The sequence below is a fragment of the Centruroides vittatus genome, unplaced genomic scaffold (genome assembly GCF_030686945.1).
Source record: "Centruroides vittatus isolate TY-2023 unplaced genomic scaffold, ASM3068694v2 contig_3090, whole genome shotgun sequence".
Lineage (NCBI taxonomy): Eukaryota > Metazoa > Arthropoda > Arachnida > Scorpiones > Buthidae > Centruroides > Centruroides vittatus.
This window is the reverse complement of record NW_027121988.1, coordinates 60,981-85,411: the sequence shown is the minus strand read 5'-3', so window position 1 is coordinate 85,411 and position 24,431 is coordinate 60,981. Positions and strand designations below refer to the sequence as shown.

Here is a 24,431-nt window from a genome sequence, read left to right as displayed (position 1 = left end):
TAATAATTGCTACCATTTTACCTTTAAAGTCTTCAGACTGGTTAAGAGGTGGATTTGAGTATAGTTGGCACTATTTTTTTTATTCAATTTAACGATTAATAAACTCCCATACCTTTTTTCAAAAATTTCTAAAATTTTGCAAAGAGGTTTGTGTATTAAGTGGAAATGTTTCTAGAAATTTTCAGAAAAATCGGATTATTAATTAGGGGTATATTAAGGAAAAGGTGCCTTATCTCAAAACCAATGGCCTGATTTTCCTGAAAATTTCTAGAAAATTTTCCCTTAATACAAAGATCTAAATGCAAAATTTCAGAAATTTTTGTCAAAAGGTATAGGAGTTATGAAGTATCTAATTTGGGTTAAAAAATAGTGCCAACCATATCCAAACTCACACACTAACATTCATATATACAGAAAACATCCCCAACGTTTTGCATTTCTCGACGTTTCAAGGCCCCTTGAATTGAGAAAATGTAAAAATATTTGGGGGTTCATTTTTTGACATTTTCCCTGTTATAAAACAGCCGAAAAAGTAAAAAAACAAGCCAAATATCCAATTCGTGACTACTTTAAATTAGAGGAGTGGAAAAATAATTGATGTAGAATAATATAATAATAAAAATTATCCTCCCTGTTACTAGAAAATTAAAAAAGTAACGTAATAATAAGCAATCAACAATTTAATTTTCTATAATTTATTATTAATCAAACGTGCAAGTATAGTTAAACTTAAATTATTAGTTGTAAAGTGAGTGACGTTAGATAATTATGCGGTAACTCGCCTTATTAATTCTGCCATAATTATGATTTGGTAATGGCAATATACATTATTCATGATGAAATTGTAAAGAGTCCAGTCGCATTCCTTATGGGTCATTTAATTTTCAAAGACTGAAGAGTACAAATAAAGCGTACACAATTATCAAATTTCAAATGAACTCACTTAAATAAAAATTTATTTAAAGAATTGAACAAATGGCATTTTAATAGAAAATCTATTTAAAATAGTAAAATGATTGTAAATATCGGTTGGGAAGTTGCGTGTTTTAAAATTTTCTTAATGGTAAGATCATGGAAATAATCCCTAAAGAGGAATGATCAACAGAGGAAAACAGATTTATTCATGGAAATTATTCCAAATATGCTTGCATTTAAGATAAGACGAGTTAGAATTTAAGAATAAATGGTTGCGGTTAAATTAGTGCAGAAGCCATTAAAATCCAATTGAATTAATGTTTAACCAAGTGCACGTAGAAGTAGTCGTTACTTAGAATAAAAGGAACACTGAGAGCAATTTGAATTGAGCTAGCACAGCGAAAACTTCAGAAATGAAGGAAGTAGTTGAACTGTTAGTAATAATTATAAAATATTTACGGAAACTAACTTTTAAAATTCATAAAAGAAAGTAATCTACCAAATTATTCGGAAACAATGAAGTGATGATAAATATGTATTGATTCTGTATTGGATAAATTAAGGAAATGCAACAGTCTGTCAAGAGTGGTGACTTCTAGGATAATTTTTTTAATAGTAAATTGGCCTCTATTTAGGTGTTACATACATGAAGAAAACCCAGAAAATTCCACTTGTTAGCTCGCTGATTGGGTGCGAACCTGCGACCAACGGTGTTCAGTAGTTTTATTCACTCTGCCACTAGTAAGTCGTGTAAATCTGGATAATCTATTGATAAAATATTGAAGATGCTTTTAGCATAAATATTGAATTCTGCAGTTTGCTGATTACCCGTTAACACTATTCTACATACGTAACTTCATTGATAGTAAGATATCGGTTCTCATAGTAAGATTTACTATGAGATTCAAACCCGAATTCCTTCCTTCAATATTGCGGAAATGGCCGATTATATAAGAAGAAATTATGTTTAATGCTTGATTAAGGTAGCTCGAATGTAAATAAAAAAGCGACGAGCAATTATTTATTGTGACATCATCACAACTCAGGGCTGTAACTTTTCATCACAATGCTCTCGATTTTAGTAATGTCTTGCGCCTGTACATTATTCTTTTCCTGTTAGCAATAGAGTGATGCCAGTTGTCTATTTAACTGGAGAAAATTTTTGAATTGAAACCACGCGACTTCCGATTTATACCGAAAGTTAATGTATAATTAATCGTTTCCTCCTGTTCTAAAGCTATATATAGCTGTCTCAACTTTCATCTAACTTGTTCTCGAGATTAAGGAAGGACAGACAGACAGACGTTAGTGGGCATTTATAGGTCCGCAATTTTTTATCAGCCTAAAATTTATTTTTAAAAAGTTACAACGTTTTATTCTCTATCAAAAATTCTGGATTCTTTATTTTAAGATTGTTGATCGAGTAAGTTACATCTAAGACTAATGATGACGTTGAAAAAAGCTAAAAATATCCGTTTTGAATATTAATTTAAATTAAATGAAAAGATTATCTCCTCTTAAAATAAAGTACGAGAATTAAGGTTGAAATTTTAAGGACAGTGTTCATAAAAGTTATTATTTTATGATATAATCTATATGATAATAAAGTCATTTCTATACCGTTCCATCTGCAAACACAAATAGCATGGTTGGGATGATGATTATCTCGTATATAAAAAGAAGAATATCTTATTTAAATGGAGGATTTTTAAGAAAATGGTATTTTTAGAAGGAAACTCGTAACGAGAAATATTCAGAAAATAATTAAATATAGTAAAAAATATTGTAGAGACAACAATAACCTAAAGATTAAATAATTTATTAACAAAATAAAAATTATTTAATTTGTTTTTAAAAAATACAGGATCAATTTTTTGTATGAAAAGATGAATTTAGGAAGAAAATCTGATGAATTTGCCTTACAAAAATCAAATTTTTAAAAAAAAATTTCATGAGAAAATTTAAGAATAGAAAGAGAAAGCAGTTTTTTTCATTATGAATTTAAATTGTAAAATTCGTCTAAATATAATTTATTAAAATTAATTAAATGAGAAATTAGAGAAACAATATTTAATAAGAAATAATGGTGCTAAATTTTATATACATCTGAAAACTTTTAGGAAATATATTTGAAGCTTTATCAAGACAATGTACGATGAAAGTAAAAATTATTGATTTGTTTAAGCCGAAAATTTTCACAAAATATACGAAATTATCATTTAAAATTTATAACCAGAGAAGGAAAGTATATATTTGACAATAAATTGTAAGGTATCTTTTACTAGTTGTGTTGAAATTTTTTCCAAAACAGTTTTAAAATTTGAAAAGAGAAGTGAGAATTTAGAGAAGAACGGTTTAAGAATTCCCGAATTTTCAACATTCTGGGAGATAGTTCGAACTGAGACCATCATTTAGGATTAATAAACTATAAGTAATTTTATTTGTATAACTTTTAATCATTGTAATTACATCACGTGCTTCCTAAATTAGAGTTTGGCCACTTTTTAAGATGATTTTTTAGAATTAGAATAGACAAACTAAGATAAATAAAATAAATAATTCATCAATTTTGCCATTGAAGTAGTTGGAGTAAGCCATTTCAATGTCGAAATTAAATTAATGCAAGAAGTAAATTTGTGCTTTCCTGATAGGATGCAAGAAATGCTTCTATGTCAGCATCCTGGAGCAATTTTCTGAATTATTATAGAAACACGATTGCTCTACTTTTTTAAATTATGAAATATCTATAACAATAATAGAGTTGGTTAGATCGAGCAAATAAAAATTATTTGGTTTAGAAAATCATTTGTTAAACCAAACTGTGAAAACCCGGATTAAATTCATAACATTGATAACAGTTCCTGCCACGTGGTCATGAAATTTTTATCAAGATTACCTTAACAATATGTTAAATATGCCTCAAATCTTTGACGTTAGAACGGGTAATTTTTATAGGAAAGTTTATTCGTATTATTTTAAGAGAGGAATGGATGATCATAATACAAAATAAGGATTAGAATAACATTTTCTCTCATAACAAAATGGCAGAAGAGATTGTCACAGAATTTTTGGTAATTAATCTGGACAAGTAGAAGGAAGAACTGTTAATATAAATAAGATAAGGAATTTTACTTACGTAGAAAGAATAATAAAATGATTTGTTATCGAACCAAGGTGTATACAAATATAAAAACATTCCTAAATATCGATTCGTTTAATCCAATTGTCTTGATATAAAAAGCAGAGTGTATTTTGAAATCTTCAAAAGCACTCAAAATCTATTGGTTTCCACGTTTCAAAGACTTTTAAAGCATCACGATTTTTTGGAGTATTTTTCTTAGTGTTTGCTCTTTCCGTTTCCAAATTAAAGATTTACAATAAACTCATACAGCATATCTTGTAAAATAATGCTCCGTAAATACTTAAATTTCATCGACAGGACGTGAGAAAATTTCTCAAAACGTACCTTTACGTAGTATTTAACGTATACTACATATAAATTCTGAATTTATTTCATACGCGATACCATATCTTAACGATTATTGCTATGAGATAGTTGCAATTTCTTCATAAAATTAACTTAAGAATGCTTATAAAAAGAAGAACTTGTTATTTTATTATAAATAGTTTATAAAATATATTAAAAAGTATAGAGATTCTTTATTATAAAGTAAAAATTAAATTAAAATTAATCATAGGCCTAGTTTTTAAATTCATTCCATCGATTCACTTCAGTCTTCGAAGGAAGATCCTCTTCTATTCGATGTAACTTATGAATTTTTATACGAACTGAAAAATTAATTTTCACTTTTAAAATATTTAATTCATTTAAACAATTTCAGTAAAGGTAATTAGAAAAATAATCTGTTCAGTATTTTACATATAAAATACTAAAATAATTTTGTAATATTGTAGAAAATAAATTTTAAATAAATATTCCTCCATTACTTAATATTTTAAATTAAGAATATTTTTAAAATAAAAAATAAGATATAAGATCTATCAATATTAAATAAATAAAGTTTTAAATATTAATTTAAGAATTCTAAGCAAGGAAAAATGAAGTATGTTCATTATATTATAGTAATTATATTTACTTATTTTATTTGCAGTTAAGAAATGTCCTAGGATAACAATTTCCTCCTTTACATCAATATATTATGTGCATTAAAAATAGCATTATAATTAATTAATTATTATATCATATAATGCACATTATTTTATATATTTTATATTTTAACTATAATATTAAGAAATGTTAATATTGCGTTATAATTGAGGATATTTTGAAAGAAATGGAAATTTTCCAAACTTCTATTCATAAAACTTCATCTCTATTCTCATCCTCATCCTCCTCATCAGCCTTATCATAAGAAGAGGACACGATACTTAAACCTGAATTGTTTATAAATTTTCTTAAATATATAAATTAAATTACGAGAAAAAAGAATTTTTTCTCCTCCCAAATCGATAATAAATATCGAAAATTTCAGTTTAAAAATAATAAAATAATTTAAAGTTAAATTAAACAAAAATTTGATTTAATTCAAATAATTTATAATTTATTTTTAAATATTTTCTTATAAATATATTTTAATTTATTCTGGTAATAGAAAAAATATATTTTCTTAGAAAACATAGAGTTATTTCTTACTGTTGATTTTACTGCTCTGTTTACCATTGTAGATTATATATAAATATATTTAAAATTTATGTGTTTTAATGCAATCTTATCAGTTTTAAACAAAATACTTTCGTAATATATTAGAAAATATAGAGATTAAACAGTGCGAAAGTTAACTTTATACTTTAATAAAATACGCTTATAAATTACAATTTTATATAAAAATCCATTCGAAATTCTCGGATTTATCTCGAGATGAAAAATTGAAGAAACAAAATTGCAGCTTTTATATCCTGTATATACGTCTACGGAGCGTCTTGAAAAATTGAAGATACGTCTAGTAGATAAAATCTGTCGTTTGTTCGTCTCTATGAACCTCTATCTCCGGGTCTATACAGATAGAAGGACGTAAGAAAATGTAATTTTTTTCTTCTAAAAATAGTTTTATACAGTTTATATTATGATTTATATGAAATAAATTAAGAAAAAAGTGTACTATATCTTCATTTTTAAACGAGATACTCCATAGTAATTTGCAGTATACCCACTCCACAGCACTGCGAATTACTCTATAATTACTCCACAAACAACATATACATGATCCATATAGATCTATATGGATCATGTATATGTTGTTTGTGGAGTAATCCATATGGATCATGTATAACTGTATGGATTAATTGTATATTAATTCACAGTTTTGTAGAGTGGATCCATAAGTAGATTAATCAAATTTTATGTCAAAAATTCGAGTGTCTAGCTTCCAAAATTCGTATTTAGTACCTTTCAAGATTTCATATTTTATTACTTTTTACGAGTAAAAGATATTTTTTTAAACTAGCAATAAAGAAATGTTTTTCAGAAACAAGTTCTGAAATATTGATTTATATTAAAATTTATCTAGAAAAATATTGCTAGTATTTTACAAGAAGAATAAGTTGCCAGGGCATCAATAAATGCAACAGTGAATAAAATAAAACTTTTGATAGCATCTTCGACAGAAAATGCGATTGTAATTCACTGAGAAAACAGTAACATTTTCTTATATTTATATACGAAAAACACCTTCATAAATATATTTTTAAATTCTAAATAAAATATATTTTATATATAAATCATATTTTAAATATACATTTTAAAATTATAGATGATAGATAAGCAGAATGAAGCGTTATATTTTATTCAGTACTTGGCATTAAATTGGAATCGCGGTTAGGAAAATCGATTTAAATCATGAAAAATTCACGAATTATTTAAGTTAAAATAAACGAAAATAATTAAAGACGAGAAAAATTTTAAATTAAAATATATGCTCTCGGTCTTAAATTACTATTGTCTTGCCCCTGGACATCATACTTTTCCTGATAACAACAGAGTCATGCTGATCATCTATATAGCTCCATTCAGGGAAAAAGCTTTGAATTGAAATCATGTGACTTCCGTTATATACCGGAAATTTTTATATAGTTACTCGGGCCTCCTGTGCCTATTGTTTCCATATCTGGTCTTGACTTTCATCTATCTAACATCATACTCATGATTCAGGAATGACAGGCAAACAGACGGACAAACAGAGGAAATTTATAGGTCTACAATTTTTTTTTCAAATTGCAGCCCAATTACAACGTATTTTTCATATGAAACTTGCGTAAAAAACTGATTCACAAGATAATCCTCTACACCTGGACTTTATAACGTAGATGCATACATATTATACGTCATGTAATTCATATATACGAGATAATGAGAATATACCAAACCAACAATAAAGTAATTTACTATGTAAAGCAACATCCTAGTTTAATAACTTCGACTTTTATTACTAAAATAGTAAATATTACCAGATCTTGTCCATGATTTATAATAATCGATCGAATTAAGAAACTTTAAAAGAAGTTTTTCTTCGTGTTTCTTGACATTATTTATTTATTTATTATTATTATTATTATTATTATTATTATATATTTTCAATTATTTGCGTGTTATTATTATTATTATATATTTTCAATTATTTGCGTGTTAGAAGCGAAATTTAATCTCTAATCCTTCAAAATCTCTTTAGAAATTTCCGGAATCTTTCCAGGCTTTAAGTAATAATAAAATTTTTACTTTACTTCCTTCTTAACAATAAGAACTTTTACTTTACTTCTTAACAATAAATTACAAAATAGAAAATTCGAAAATCCGTAGAGGAATAGAAAACGTCTTTAAAAATATAATTTGGTCGTTAGTAGCTTCTATGCGTCCCTTAACGGCAAATAAACACTGCTTAAGGGATGGTCAGTTAACCACTCTCACGAGTCTATAAATGTTTTTCCATAATTTTTGTAAAAGAATTTGTTTGAAATAAATAAATACTTTCACTTGAGGATGAAAGTGAAAAATAATAATAATTTTTTTTTATTATTTAGAAAAAATAATTAAAAAACGAAATAAATCATTTAGAAAAAAGGTCTTCTCTTTTGCATAAATTAAATTATAAATAAAAGTGCAATAAAGTCTGACATTTTCTGCAATTTATCAATTAATATCTGATGTCTTAAAATTGTGTTTTTATTGCATTTTGATATATCGAACGACAGAAAGAAAAATCTTTTATCATTAAACTGGGAATAATAAACGTTTTTATTGAATAAAATTCTGTTGACTAGTTTTATGAATAAATTTAATCTTGTCTTTAAACGAATAAAAGTTAAATTTACTTTATTTTATGTAGCTGTTAATTGAAATTGAAATTAGATAAAATGTTACCAATTCGACCATCAATTAATTTTTTTACATTATTATTTTTATTGATTTATATGCCTAGATTTTCGTTTACATTGCAAACAATATAATTATAAAACACTAGTTTATAGTCTTTTACACGTGTATTATGTACAGGCTGGTCCAAAAGTCAGTTATCCTCCTTTTGTTTGTCTTCTAATTATTCTTCAATATAAATTGTAGACCGAGTTTGGAAGAAAATTAGCGAGTTTGTGTACTTAAAAGTGGGAAAGTAATCGAATGAAAAGTCAATTTAGCTTTTATAATGATTAACTAACTTTTTAACCACTCTACATATTGATTTGTTTCTATAAAATTTGAAGTCTTGCAGAGAATAAAAGCATTCTGGTAACTAAACCCAGTACAAGACAATAACATTTGGAGCATTCTAGAAACATCATATCTTTCTAAAACACCCAGGTAACACCAATATACTGTAGAAAATACCTAGTTATGGAAACACAGCAGCTGTTATTCCTTACATACATGAATTCAGATTGTGCAGAGAAAATCAATATACAACATATAAACTCTTGTATAGAAGCATATGCATGAGTTTGCTATAATCGTATAGTTTCTAATATAGTTTGTTATATTAAAATACTGTGAAAAATTACAGTGAATATATAACTTATAGTTACATTAGTGATCTTCCTTATTATATTAGAGTTTAAATAAATGAGGATCAAAGGAATATCTGTCAACTCTACACGAAGTAGGTGGCAAAGAGGGGAGTGAAACCATATAAAGCATCATCATAAACACACATCATCGATCACTCGAAAAGTAATGCTAGAACGTTGAACGTAATATCGAATATTATAAATAAATAAATTCAATTTACAAAATACAACATGATTAATATAACGTTTACTTATTTAAAACACTAAAACTAAATTACAATTATTTAATTGCATGAAATCACTTACGAATTGAAAACCAAACTCGATCAATGAAAATTTATTAATTTATTAATTTATCAAATTTAAAATTTATATATGTATATATACATTGGAATTTATAAACAATTTCGAGTTCCATTTACAGTAATTAATATTTAATTAACATAATTAACTATAATTACATTACATTCGTATGTTGACAAAATGTCGAATCCCAATTTATCCTTTATCTGTCGTCTCGTTTGATACAAATTGTCAATAGATTACAGACAATAATATTAATTAGAGTAGCAATTATATTTAGATAAATAGGACGTTCGTACTTGTATATACCTTTCGTTTAAATAAGAACAGCATTAATATAAGGTTATAATTAATATATGTAATTACAGTTAGATAACCTACACCTTATAGCTTATATAATCCCGTTAAATTGTGCCATTACATTATTATGTATTTATATGCATATATATATATATATATATATATAATTAGGCCCACTAATTAGTAGAAAACTGTGTACATAAACATATAATAAGAGTTATAACTTGCTCTCCATTTTAAGAATAGAAGAAATTTATCATCTTTAATAGATAATAAGTCACGTACATCATTTGAGTAGGGAATTTATCATCATAAAATTGGATGATAAATCATCTTTCGCATGTAAAAAATATAATACATAGACTCTTTTCGAAGTAGTACGCGAGTGATTGCTACTATAAGATATTGAGCTGCAATTTGAAAAAATTGTAGACCTATAAATTCCCATTGTCTGTCCTTCCTTACTCTCGAGAACGGTGTTAGATAGATGAAAGTTGAGAGTAGAAGGCCCCGGGATTTTTTATATAGTTTAATTCAAAAATTTTCCCCAGAACAGAGTTATACAGATAACCGGCATTTCTCCGTTGTTATCAGGAAAAGTATGATGTACAGGGGCAAGACACTATTAATTTTAATTTTAATTTTAAATTTGTGTTGTACTACTAATTTGAGATCGTGAGCATATATTTTAAATTAAATAAATTTAAAATACAATTAAAAATTGCATATCGGCATGTCCTCTGTGATGTCACAATAATTATAAATTGCGTAGCTGTAGCGTACGGTCGATGATAACAATGGGATGGAGCAGCTCAGTAAGAAGCTCTTAAGATAAAATTTAAATCTAGATTTCAAAAGAAAGCCATGAATTGTGAAGATGATAAAATAATCATCATCACAAATGAGAAAAATAAGAGTTGCATCTAGAAAAATAAAGAAAAAATCTATTATTTTTTCTTAGTTATTGACCTACTATGCGTAAATTAAAGTCAATAATGAGTAACAATGACTAGAAAATAAAGCGACTACAGCAATTAATGAAGCAGCATAATTAGTAAAGAAGAGAAAATTCCTAAAAATAATAATAACTTACATCAATATGCCAAGTGATTTATTGACGAGGAAGCTTTCTCTCGACGTAGTCTTATTGATTATACATATATGTAACTACACATACACTTTTAGAGCCACTTAAAAAATTAATGAAGTTTATATATATATTTACGTGGCCAAAAAATATTAGCTAATTAAGATTTTATACACTTAAAACAATAATAAACTCGTTAAAATTTGATAATGACTGATAAGTATTGTTTAGTTTAAGTCTTTAAGATGTAAAGTAACTTCAAGAACTTACTTTGATCCAGCCATATCTTATAAAAGAAATCATTTATGTTCACAGAAGACTAAAGCCTTAAAAATTTATATATTATATATAAAATAAAGCCATTTTTTGAAGAAATTTGCGCATTAACTATTGAATTTTTGCCAAATTTGTAGAATAACTCCTTCAAAACAAACGCACTAACCTCATTCGATTCTACTTCCTTAATTCTAAAAATAATCATATAAAAAATAGAAAAATGACGAATAAAATAATAAAAATTTAAAGAATAATTTTGATATTATTATTATTTATAGCCACTTCATTAAAGACAATTGCAAGATATGCAAGTGTAAAGAAGACTTTCTCCATTTTTTTATATTTTATTTTTTATTTAAAAAATATTTTTTGGAACATTCCCAAAGCACTGTAAAGAATATAACCTCGGTAAGCTTACATGGCTGCAAGCGATCTGATTATATTCAGCTAAGGATCGATAAGCTTAACATCTGTCGTTGGTGAGCAAATATAATTCGGTTCGTCCCGTTTTAACCCGCATATAACGAATAATGACCCTGAGTAGAAGTAGAATTTTTATGGTAAAGTCTCCTCCCGTTTAAATCGTTTATTAGAATCCATTACCTTAAGTATCAACTCAGTGAACGAGTAAACAAGATATTACTTAATGACAATTAAAAGTAAAATGTGTTCTCCACTCTTAAGTGAACCTAAGAAATTAATCGATATTTTCTCTTAAAAACTTCATTTAAATATGTAAATTTACAAGCTTATAAAGTAAGAAAGTAGGGTATTGATACTGCCAGCATCTAGAATCCAATGATCCTCAATACAATGCGTAAATTGACTCTCTTACATAAAATTATCATACAAATTTTTAGCGTTTTTTTTAATATTCGCAAGAAAACAAATTTAAATATTTATAAATATATTTATTATACATGATTTTGGCCTTTTATTGCATTTATTAATAATATATATAAGTTTTCTCCAAGCTATAATGGAGTCTACGCTCTCAGATTGGTTTCGGATGAAGTAAATCTGATATAAAGTTCACTTCCAAAACTAGTAGTTTACTTTCTTTTATAGACAATTTATTTTCAAGAAAAGAAAATTGCAAGTTTCTTGATAAAATACATAAAAAATAAGAATTTATTTACAGTTAAATCGAACGGAAAAATAAAGAATACAATTGTATTGTATCGAACAAGAAAGAAAATTGATTTTAATCCTTATAATCCTAAGGAAAAATATTAATATTAATCCTAAATTTATCCTTGATAACTGTTTCAATCTACTTCTCCTTTAGCTTTTCACTTAAACTAAGAGTTAGACTTTTTATGAATAGTTTTCCAACGTTACTACTACGTTAATGCCTTTTTGGAAAGGAAAGAATAAAGGAATTAGGCCAATAAAATGGAAGTTGAAATATTTTCCATGTTTTCTCTTTTATTTAGATATTTATAACGCGATCAATTCCTTCTAAGAAAGATGAAACATATAAGTTGTCCAGATATTTATGCTCATAGGATAATAGAAGGGAATACAATCTTCCATATTAATTATAAAATTAATTTTAATATATCATGCACACTATACATTACTAGAATGCAAATTATAATTTTAATATTGGCAAATTAATTAAACCGAATTAATTAATGAATTGACTGATAAGTATATTTATTAATTATATTTTAAAATTCATACGTTATGTGATTCTTGTAGCTCTGTTATAAATTATTTAACTTTTCGTACATTCCTCATTTAAACAGTAATATTTATCATCACCATCATCCTCATCTTCTTCATTTAATTTCTGTCGATCCTGAAGCTGAATTAAATATGATCTCGATGCTATAAGAGGTACCAGATCACGTTTGCATCCTCTAAGAATCCGATGTTTCTCTCCATCACTCCGGTAAATTAACGGAAAGAACAGAACCGTAAATTGAAGATTCTGTTGAACTTTGACCTCGGAAACTTCGTTAATTGCTACACGAGGAATCATTGTCGAGGCAGAATTTATTCTTATTACCACACGTATAATAATTTTCGTTGCATTAATTTAGAATATCGAATGTGTAAAAAGAATTAGATTAAAACACGAACAAAACTCGTTACGCTTGAGTAACGAGTAACTTGAATCCGGAATTAACTTTAGTGAGACCAATTATTAGAGAAAATCGAAAGTTAATTCCGGCAATCTAAGTTCTCCTAACAAATAGGAATTATAAATATTTCTCACTCCAATATCACTTAAGAACATTCCATCTTTTGGGATTCTTCCATTTCTCTTATTTTGCTGTGCACTAATCTCATTACTACTGATAAAAATAGAATTTTCTCTTAACTAAATGAATACTTTTTCTTTCCTCCACATAATTTGTGCTAGATATCATTCTGATTTATAATGAAAATTTAATATATGATTGTTCTAAGTACATAAAAACAGTGTGCAATTTATGATAATTTACGAAATTTGGAGTGTTAATCTAGAGAATTTACTGCAAAATGTCATAACTTTGCTAAATTTACATCAGAACTTGTTAAATATTTTCAAAAGTTTGCTCTTTCAGTGAGGAAATCCACAAGTTCAAATTTTATCAGAGCAAAAAGCTGCAACACTCATCTTTATCCTTACTTTCATTATCATATTCTAGAGCAAGATTTCCCAATAATTAAAAAAAATCCAATATTTTATTATAATTATAATTTATTTCAATTGTTTACAATTAATTCTAATCTAAAAATAACGTCTTCACAATGTCGTGCTGCATTTTAACCATATTTTTAAATTATATAATTTAAAATATATGCTCTCAATCTCACATTAGTAGTATCTTGCCCCTGTACAGTACATCATACTTTTTCTGATAACAACAAAGTCATGCCGGTCATCTATCTGACTCAATTCTAGGGAAATTTTTGAATCGAATTCACGTAAGTTCCAGTCTAGATCGGAATTCGTATATAGTTAATAGAGACCTCCTGCCCATATATGGTCTGGACTTTCATCTATCTAACACTGTTCTAGAGATTAAGGAAGGACTGGCAGTGGAAATTCATAAGTCTACAATTTTTTCAAATTGCAGCACGATAATTGTTAGATTTATTGGTAAATGTATACGATGCTTACTTAGATCCTTGCAGCCAACAAGAATAGAATTAAAATGTGATTATTTATGAAAGCATTACTATATACTGTACTTCATCATCATCTAGCATCTCTAACTAATCTTACCATGGATAGAAAATAAATTTTTAATATTTTATTTTAAAAAATAACTACGTTAACAAGTTACCTTGTAGAATAAAATAACACAGACTCCTTTAAGTCTACTTATCTGTCGCTTTAGTATTGGGCACTAGAAAGTTTGACGTCACTTTGACAATGATTTGATGGATCTTTTGGAACTTCAACACTTCAGTTTATTAAAAACATCTCTTTTTACTTTTTTAACCCACGCGCATCGATCAACTCCATCGAAAACTCAAGGGAATGTTCGTCTCAGTACAAAAAATGCACCTTTTTTATGTACTCATCAAGATCAATCTTGTTGTTCTATGATTTTTTTACAGCAGAGCTTGTAAATGCTTTTGATGAGTTGCAAATATGTCGTCACCATCAATTGTTGGACCGCAGAATTTTCTTTTATGTGTGAAGAAATCCTATTGAAATAAGCTACTTTACTTACAGGAGGAGAGGAAAATTACTACGTCAAGTTTTAAATTAACTTTAAAAGAACTATCTTTTGACAAAGATTGCTAATTTAGATATTTATTTATTATTATTTTCTTTTTATAAAATAAAATCCCTAAATTTAACAAATTTTATTTTAAAAATTTTAAATAATACTTAATTTTTGATAAATTACATACTCATTTTTCCATTTTCATCTTCGGTCATAATTTGATTTTATATATTAAAATTTTAATAAATTTTATTTAAATATCCATTATTAACTGCTTATAATTAGGCTGCAACTTTCAAATTGCAGAACTATGCATTCCAACTACTGTTCGCCTGTCTGTCCGTCTGTTCTTCGCTCATCTCGAGAACGGAATTAATTATATGGATAAAAATTGAGACCAGATATGGAAAGCTTGATGGCAAATGACCCCGATTAACTATATACGAATCTCCAAGCTAAACTGGAAGTCATGTGATTTAAATTCAATAAAGTTCTTCGAGAACGAAGTTAGATGAAAATCGAAAGCAGATATGGACAGCTTATTTATTTAATCTTTACAGTACCTTTTATAGATCAAGATCAAGGATAATGCAAATGATGCTGTAAAGATGCTCAATCCTTCAAAGTCTAATCTTCTAGCATCTTTTCTGGGATGCTGTAAAGATTATACTTTGAAGGATTGAGCATCTTTAACCGCATCTTGATCTTATTTCATCTTTACAACATCTTTCTAAGATGCTGTGAATATTAAATATTTTAAAGAAATTAAGAACACACTTCTAGAATTTTAATTAGTTAGAATAAATGAGGTCTACCACGATCATTTTATTAATTTCAAATATTAAAATATTAATAATATCAAAGTAATTACTCTTAAATAAAGAAAAGTTATTCCGACGAATTTCTAATTATTTAAGAATAAATTTCTCTAATAAAATATTAATTCCTGTAAATTTTAACTATATATCTTCCAATTATAATTGAAATTAAGAGTAATTATTAACGGTAAAATTAATTATTTATACGTCATTACAGTTTAAAAAATTAAAAAATTAAAAAATTTAGACTTGTAAACATAAATGATAACCGAATCAATAAAAAATAAGCCATTATAATTATAATTATTTAACATAAAAAGAATTTTATTATAATTACGAAAAATTTTTAAAAATTCCGAATTTATTCTATTTTTTATCTTGATCTTCGGATAAAAACTGAAGATAATATTTTGTAATTAGAGACGATTTTATTATTAATACACGCGTTATGGCTGTAGATAATGGGGAAAATTGATAAAAACAAAGTCATTTGGTCTTGCAAAATACAAAAAAAGTATATAAAAAATGTAGAAATGAATATTTTCCTCAGCATTTAATGATAAAAATATTCATTTTCCTCTACATTTCCCAATGTAGCATCACATACAATTCGATTGAGTCTAAAGCTGTACTCGAATATAAACTTTGATGTAATTTTCTTATAAGCCAGGATAGAAATCACATTTTATTCTAAAAATTCTTAAGTTATGACACGTGTATGTTAATATATAAAGCTATATTTGTGATGTGTAAGCAATTGTTATTCGTGTCAGAGATGTTATCCCAAAAACCTTGCATTTTTTCAAAGTTTTTGAAAAGTTTGCAAGTTAAAGGTTTAATTAATGAATTAATTAATTAAGAAATTATTATTTTTTACTTCTTCACCTCTTAATTAAGGCTTTAAGTCGAAAATATTTATAATTTTTTTTTCGTTTATCTTCGTTAATTTTGACTGAACGAAGCGATTTTCTTGCCCTCCTCAGTGGCTTAAAAACAAAATTTATTTAAAATAATATATTTTTTTTTTAATTTTAAAATAATTTATACTTAAGATTGAGTTATAAGTTTAAGTTTACTTCATTAAACTTCATTTTGTATACACGAAACATTGGAGGATCCGTCCATCCTTGAAGTCTCTTGCCTCCCTTCGAGACTCCTGCAACGCCTACATCCGATTATAAGTAACTAATTTAAATATTCTCTTTGGATAATTTAAATGTGAATAAATCATTTTAAATTAAATATATAAACATCATAAATTATTTCTGTTAATTATAAGCTATCAAAACTTTGGTACGGGTTTTTATTTACGCTCTAACGCTTTATTTATATTCTTTAATTAACTTTTTATAAAATAAATTAATGTATTTCAAAATATTTAAGATCTTTATTATAATACATATAAAAATTCAGTTAAAAAAAACCTTAACTTTTAAGCTTTAAGGCTATCTTAAGCATTAAATGCAGCCTTATCACGCGTGGGATGCTCTAGAAAATTGCACAAGAACGTATTAACAAGTATAATAAATCATATCTTTGAATAAATATATAAAAATTATAAGAGAAAAATAAGAAAACTCGAGTTTATATAAATGATTTACAACGTATTTATTCAATTATATAAAGCTCTTCTCAGTCTTCTCATACTTTATTAATGTAAAAGTATAGGCAAGTTTCCTAATCTCTCATTCAAATTATGAAGAAAAGTTGCTTAAATTTTAATTTATATAAAAGATTTTAAGCGTATAAATAAAGATTTCACTCGGAAAGTGCAGAATTTTTCGCTTTCATTCGAAATTCTCTCGAGAAATGCTTATTTCCCTAAACTTTGTATAAACTTCGAAATTAACTTAAAAAATTCCATTGAAATTAATATTTTCTTTAAATATTTACTCGTATTCTTTGGTTATTTTAATTAACTTTCACTTTATTATTATATTCTTTCTAGTTATATTTACACAAGTAAAGAAAGCCAAGAGTCGTCTCTTCCTGGATTTTGTTTACATTTTATGTGTATATATCGAGTGATAAAGATGCTGAAGATGATCAGTTTACATTTATCAAAAGTAAATTCTCTCCACGAGAATTTAATATAATTTTAATTATTATTTTAAAGTAGAATTAACCAGATTTCTAGTCAATTATATCATTAATTTATCCTTCGATGTGATTATTTATATCTACAATTCTATAATAAATAGAGTAAATTAATCACTGATAATTATATTTAATTAGAGGAATTTTTTATTAATTAATTTAACTGTAGTAAAGATAACTCAATGAAGTATTTTTTTAAAATTCTTAATAAATCTGAGGTTTTTTTTCGTATAAAATAATGAAATTTAATCGCTGAACGATTATTTAAAACGTGGTTTAGAATGATGATAAAATATTTTGAAAGAAACTATTACTTCTAAAGCTGAAAATAATAGAATTTTATTGATTCTCCTCACAAATATATTCTATTAATTATTATAAAAACGAAAAATTCATATATTTTATATAAATTTCTTAAATTTAAATGAAATTCTTTTATTTATTTTTATTTAATTCATATATTTTTAAAGCTATTATTATAAATAATTACAGTTAGTTAACTCAGTTTATATTCTTTAAATGGATATAAACTGATTATTACGTGTTTTAAATACACGTAATAATTAAAAAACTAATTAAAATATTTACAGTATTTTTTTCCTTTGTTTTATTCTATAATTTTTATTATTTTAATCAAATTTATATATTTTTTATTCATCTCACGTAGTAATTATCTTGATTCAGAATGTATTTTTTTAGGGATTTAAATTATTAATTATCATCATCAAAATGATTTTAATTAAATTAGAATTTATTATAAAATTAATTTAAATGCTAATTAGAATTATTTATAAAATAAATAATTCTGTCATTTTGAATTAAATTATTCTAAACGACAGGAAGGAGATTGAATGATGAATTAAGGATGGTAAGATTTTTCACGAAATTCTTTAGGAATTTACATGAAATTTTGTGAAATATATTAAAAATATTAATGAAAATGTTATTTAAATAATAAATAGTTTAGAATTTTAACGAATTCATTCGAAAAGATGCAAAAAAATCTTCATATTTATCATCAATAGACCAATCCCTCGAGTAGATTATTATTATTATTTTCTCCTATTATATCAAAATTAAAATAATTTATTAAGAATAATTACGTTACGTAGGAGTTTCCTCTTAATTATTCATCAATTAACAAAGATCCATCTTTACAAATATAACATTCAATGTGATCCTTTTCTAACAAATATTTACATGTAAATCAAGTAAATCATAATTTTATAATAAATTACTTCAGCCAAATTTCTTTAAATTTGGCTGAAGGCAAATAAAGCAAAGGCAATTTGAATAAAGGCAAATAATATATATTTATATTTACTGTAAGTTCATTATTCAAATAATTGTTAAATTTAATGAAGTTTAGGATAAACATGGTAGAAAGTTGATTAATTTTTATTAATTAAATACCATTAAGTATATTTAATATTTATATAAATAGTTAGAAAATAAAATTATTCTTTAATAGTAATAAAAAATAAAGTTATTTTCTTATATTTTCGCCGTTCAATTTTACTATTTTTAGGTTTTTTTTTAATCCCCAGAGAGCATCTATCATTCTATGATGGATGTTTTTACTTTATTTAGCACCTTATCAATATTATGTAGAAGTTCCTCCAATAAAAATAACTATATTATAATATTTTAATAATATTTTATTGACATATATCCATAGTAAAGCCAAGTAAAGTGGGTTAAAAGATGCTAAGATTATTTATTTAGAAGTTCCCTCATAAGATGCGGATAAAACATGAAATTCTTTCATAGATCGAATTTAAAACAAAATTATTAAATTATAAATTAAATTTTATACAAATTTGCATTCAAAAATCAAATGTAATTTAATATATTTTTTAAATATTCCAATATTTTTAGATAAAGGATAATTATAGATCGAATTATTCGATATACACGAAATAAATTCTCATAAATTTTAATGTTAAAATATTAAAATATTTTTTATGTAGTCGCTTACATTCTTCTTATAAATTAGTTATGGAATTTACACGAAGTGCAGAAATATTAACGTGAAAAAAACAGTTTTATTTTATTTAAATTAATGAAATTTTCGATTAAAGAGAAGTCGTCAATTTGGTTAATTTGGTCGATTTTGTGAAATAAAATTCGACAAGAGTTAAAGTTTTCAATGAGAAAATCACTTATTTAATGTGAAATGGATTCTTTTTTTTCTCGTCGCTTTGTTAACACGTTTATGTGTTAGCAAACAAATCAAATTCTATCACAATTCTGAAAGCTCTGAAGTCTGTTTACAATGTTAACGGATACGACTTCCCCTTTTCCTATATTTTAAAAGGAAGATTATATTTAAATAAACCATAGATCTGTACACATTTTATATGATTAAATAAATGTAATTAATTCAATTACAATTATAAATAGTTTATATCATATTTTAAACGAGTGCCATTAAATTATAATTAGATACTAATTTATTGGTGAAATCTTTTTCCACAAGAAAAATACTAATTAAGTTTTAATAAATTAACAAAATCAACGTATATTTTATATTAGTATTCTAAATATTTAACTTGTAAAATTGTATATAAGTTTATAATTCTATACTAGGAGCGGGTATCACAGTTTCTACGTACTATCTTCAATTTTTCATTTAAAATTATATTAATTCTATATAAATATTTTAATTTTGGTTATTTTATATTTTATAAATATAGAATTTGTAAGAAATGTTATTATTTTTATTAATAATTAATGTGAAGGGAGAATATTTGATTTTCTTTCCAACTGTCTTCGCAAGCAAAATCGCTTCAAATAATCAATAACTCGTAATTCTAAATTTACGATAAAAAAACGAAATAAATCTATCAAATTATATACTTTTAACACTCTTTTAGTTAAAAATATCCTCATACGAACCCAATCATTATACAAATCTTCACAACTTTAACTGCTGTAATGTACTCTACCTATCTACTCCAGCTAAATTAAGTCCTGAAATTCGATTTTTAGAAGTTATTCTTACTTATTATTTATTTATTTTACTAAAATATAACCATAATTTTATATTATTATAGATTTTATACAGTTTTGAGGATGTCCTTCTCTCGATACGTGCATTTGCTATATCGTTAACAGTTGCAATTGAAGATAACGTAGAGAGATGTTGTATACTAGTAGTACATATAGAAAAAAAAATTATTATTTAATCATTAAATTTGTTGTTTAATCAAGCGAAATTTTAATCTAGAGATATTCATAAAATATAACTTGAAACTATATAGAAAATACACCTACAAGCACATGCACAAACCCACAGATTATATAAAGATGCTTTATCTCATCCCCCGCATCACTTTATTTATATTTACAAATGGATAAGATAAAAAAAGAAAAATCAAAAGTAAATGTTGATTTTAGAGAAAAAAATTCAGACATTTTTTAGATTTTAAAAGAAAACTTTCTTTACTAAAATTTTACATTCATGAATCTATAACTATTAATAATAAATATATAACCGAGTAGAATCATTTTATAAAAAAAACTAATGCGTATAAATGTACGTAATTAATATAATTTTATAAAATTAATTATATACTATTATCTTTAAAAAGGTATAATTAGTCTCTTGAATCATCATCTTTCTTGGATGCTGCAAGGATTTTAAATGAAAACATCATTCTTTGACTTCAAGGTATAGTTATTGAAGTTAAAAAAACGATGTTTAATCTCTGATAATTACTCAAAATTTTTTTAAAACATCTATTTTTAACCCCGGATAATTATATCTTTAGCATTAAATGACATTTTTCCAAATTTTAGTATGGAAGCTCTTTAGTTGAAGAATAGATTTTTTGGATCATTACGCATGAAAAATAAGGAAGAGATTAATCTTACGAATGAAATTTTGAATTTTTTTTAAATAAAAGATGATATTAATCTTCTTTTGTGTGCCTTATAATTTTCTTTTCAAATGCATTACCGAGAGATACTCAACGTCTGCATCTTTTAGCATCATTTCCAAATGTAAAAATGCAATGAAAGTTTTATACTTCAGTAAAAATAATGAAGTTTATCCTGTATCTTATTATGAATTTAACTCTGTTTTCTGATATTTTCATTCCTTTAATATTTTTCTTTGAAAGTAAAATCTAGTTTTGGATTTTTCTGATGAGGTACTTATTTTCTTTAAGAGAAATCTCGCTTTACAAAAGGATTTTTTAGGATTATAAATGAGAATTATAGTTAAATAAATGCTGAAATATTTAAATAAATAGAAGATAAATTAATAAAAAGTAAAGGACTCGTTTCAATTTATGATAATCTTCGACATAATGTGCACTGTCCTTTAATGGAATTCTTACAATTGTGAGTAATTAATATTGTAAATGAGGGCCGTATCATTCCTCATAGAACTAAATTGTACCAAACAATAAATTATCTCTTAATGGAGTCAATTAGAAGAGAATTCTCTAAAAATTTTATAAAGTGCATTATAATTTTTAAAAATTCTCTTCTCGATGTGTAAATTTTCAATTGTTATCTACAAACTCTTTATTTTATAAATTTTATATTTATTCAACGAAAGAAAATGCTTTAAAAACTCGAAAATAAACTTAAATAGAAAAAATACCAAAAAACTTGCTTTTTTTAAACAAAATTTTAGATTAAAAAATATTTTTTGTTTATTTTTCAGTTTACTTTTCTGGAGTAAAATAATACGTTTTCTATTAAAATATTTATAAAAAAAATTAAATTTCTTATAAATAACAATTCTTTTTATATTTATTAATACAAAATAACAAATTTAACGTTTAAAGTTTTTAAAAATCATCATCGTCATCATCATTAGACATCAATCGTTTTACATTTTAACTTTTAATAATAGATCCATTGAATTTAAGTAGGTCAGTAGCAAGAAATATGCCAAAAAAAGAATAATATTTGGAACCACAAATTTGGCATTCGTTTGGTTTTAGGATGCATTTAACAATAAAAAGTTCTTATTTTAAAGAAAAAACGAAGATTTAAGTTGATGTTCCACTTTGCATTTTTTGAATATGCAAAGTGGAACACTAACTTAAACCGAAATTTATGTAATATTTCGTTGAAAGAGCGAATTTATTTCATCTATAATGTAAAATCGAACAGAATTTTCCAGACTTTAGTCGATATTTCGATCCACTATAATGCTTCTCTTATGCTTACGATCAATTTACAAGAGATATTTCTGCACGCCATAGAATTTACTATCATTAACGCAAATTTTAATAGTTTTATTTGCAGTTTGCATCTCGATTTAAATTAGGCTATATAATTATATATATATATATATTTTATATTTAGTTTCTTTACTTATCGTCGGAGAAGGAACTAATATAAGATAAACGTGAGACTTGTGTTGTGGTGATGCTGATGCTGATGCTGCATTGATAAAAGTTTGCATTAGTAAACTACCAAAATTATTACTTTTTCTTTAAGAAATTGCATTAAGAAATTCATAAAGTTGTTAAAATATATTTCAAGTTTATCCAATTACTTTATTAAATATTAAAAAATTTAAGGAGCATTTCCACAAACTTTCCAAGTAAACTTAATATAAATTAACGCTTTAATTATCGCATTTAAAGTTATTCCATAAATATAAAATAATATTCAGCAATATAATTAGTGTTTATTATTATAAAATGAATAAATTTAATTTTAAAAAAATAAATAAACTCAAGAAAAAATATTTCGAATTGTTCGAAGCCCGTAGCAATAAATTCAAATAAATTCTAGAACTTATTGAATGAATTCCATTATCAAAAACACTATCGATCCTCTTTTATTATGTATACCTAGTTAAGTTTCATTATGATGATGTTTACTCTTAATTTTATCCGAGATGCGACTTAAAAGCGAGTTCTTCAATAGTTTAAGTAATGAAAGGATGCTGCTACAGAGCTCGTGTATTATTTATTTATTACAATCTTTTTATAAACTTTGAGCATTGATAAACAAGTAAAACTGTGATAGTAAAATAGATATAAATGATTTTTATCCCGGTCGATCCGTTTTATCGATATTGCGATGTACACGTAGGAATTGGAAAGAAAAATCAATAAGAATGTTGGACGTGATCCGACATTAAAACGACAAATAGAAGGTCAAAAACTATTACATTTCATAATATTATTATAAGGTAATAAAGTGGAAATGCCTTTTTTTTATTCTAAATTATCAAAATATATATATATCTGGAATTCTAAATTGTAAAAGTAAGTGTAGCTACACGAAACTTTACGTGACATTTTATCTGAAGAAAGGTGTAACGCGAGAAACTCCTTATTCAAAAATTTGTTTTGCATCTGACGTTTTTCTGTAAACGGGAGGTAATAACTTCACGAAATCTTGTATGGCATGCATTTCTCTGCATAAAAAATTAGAAGCTTTACCGATTAAAAATTGATGTAGAATTTTGAGTTCTGAATTTTATTTATTTAATAAATTTCTACGGTTATCGATAGATAAATCAGTTTAAAAATTCAAGAAAGTAGAGTTGTTAGCTTGGTAAAATTAATTTATCACACAAGTGATAAGAGGGAGCAGTTGGTATCTAGCATTGGAGAATGCATGAAATGCAATTAATGAGTTAGAATTGTAGAAATTGCCACGTTTCTATGACAATCCAATAAAAGAATTCTTTTATTTTATTATTATCCTTTTTATAGATAAGGAAACTTTGCGTAAATATGCAAAATTAACTTTAATCAAGACGATTCGAGCGAATGCAAATTCATGAATATTGCATAAACAAGTTTTGCAAATAAAGGCAATTAGTTTTAAAGAATTTTTTATTTATTTTTCTGCTTTAGCATCGTTTAGCAAAAAGAAATAATTCCTGTGATCTTCTCCACCTTCTTCAAAGTTTCAAAATTAATTACACTGTTCTGTAAATTCGTTCGAACGTACTTCATTAAACCGAATTTA

The 24,431-nt window shown here is 25.4% G+C and overlaps 1 protein-coding gene across 1 annotated transcript in view; it reads right to left on the bottom strand.

Moving 5' to 3' along the window:
• Window positions 1-24,431, bottom strand: part of LOC136973137 (synaptic vesicle glycoprotein 2C-like) — a 64,020-nt gene that overhangs the window by 38,897 nt on the left and 692 nt on the right. The gene's annotated exons all lie outside the window — the stretch shown is intronic.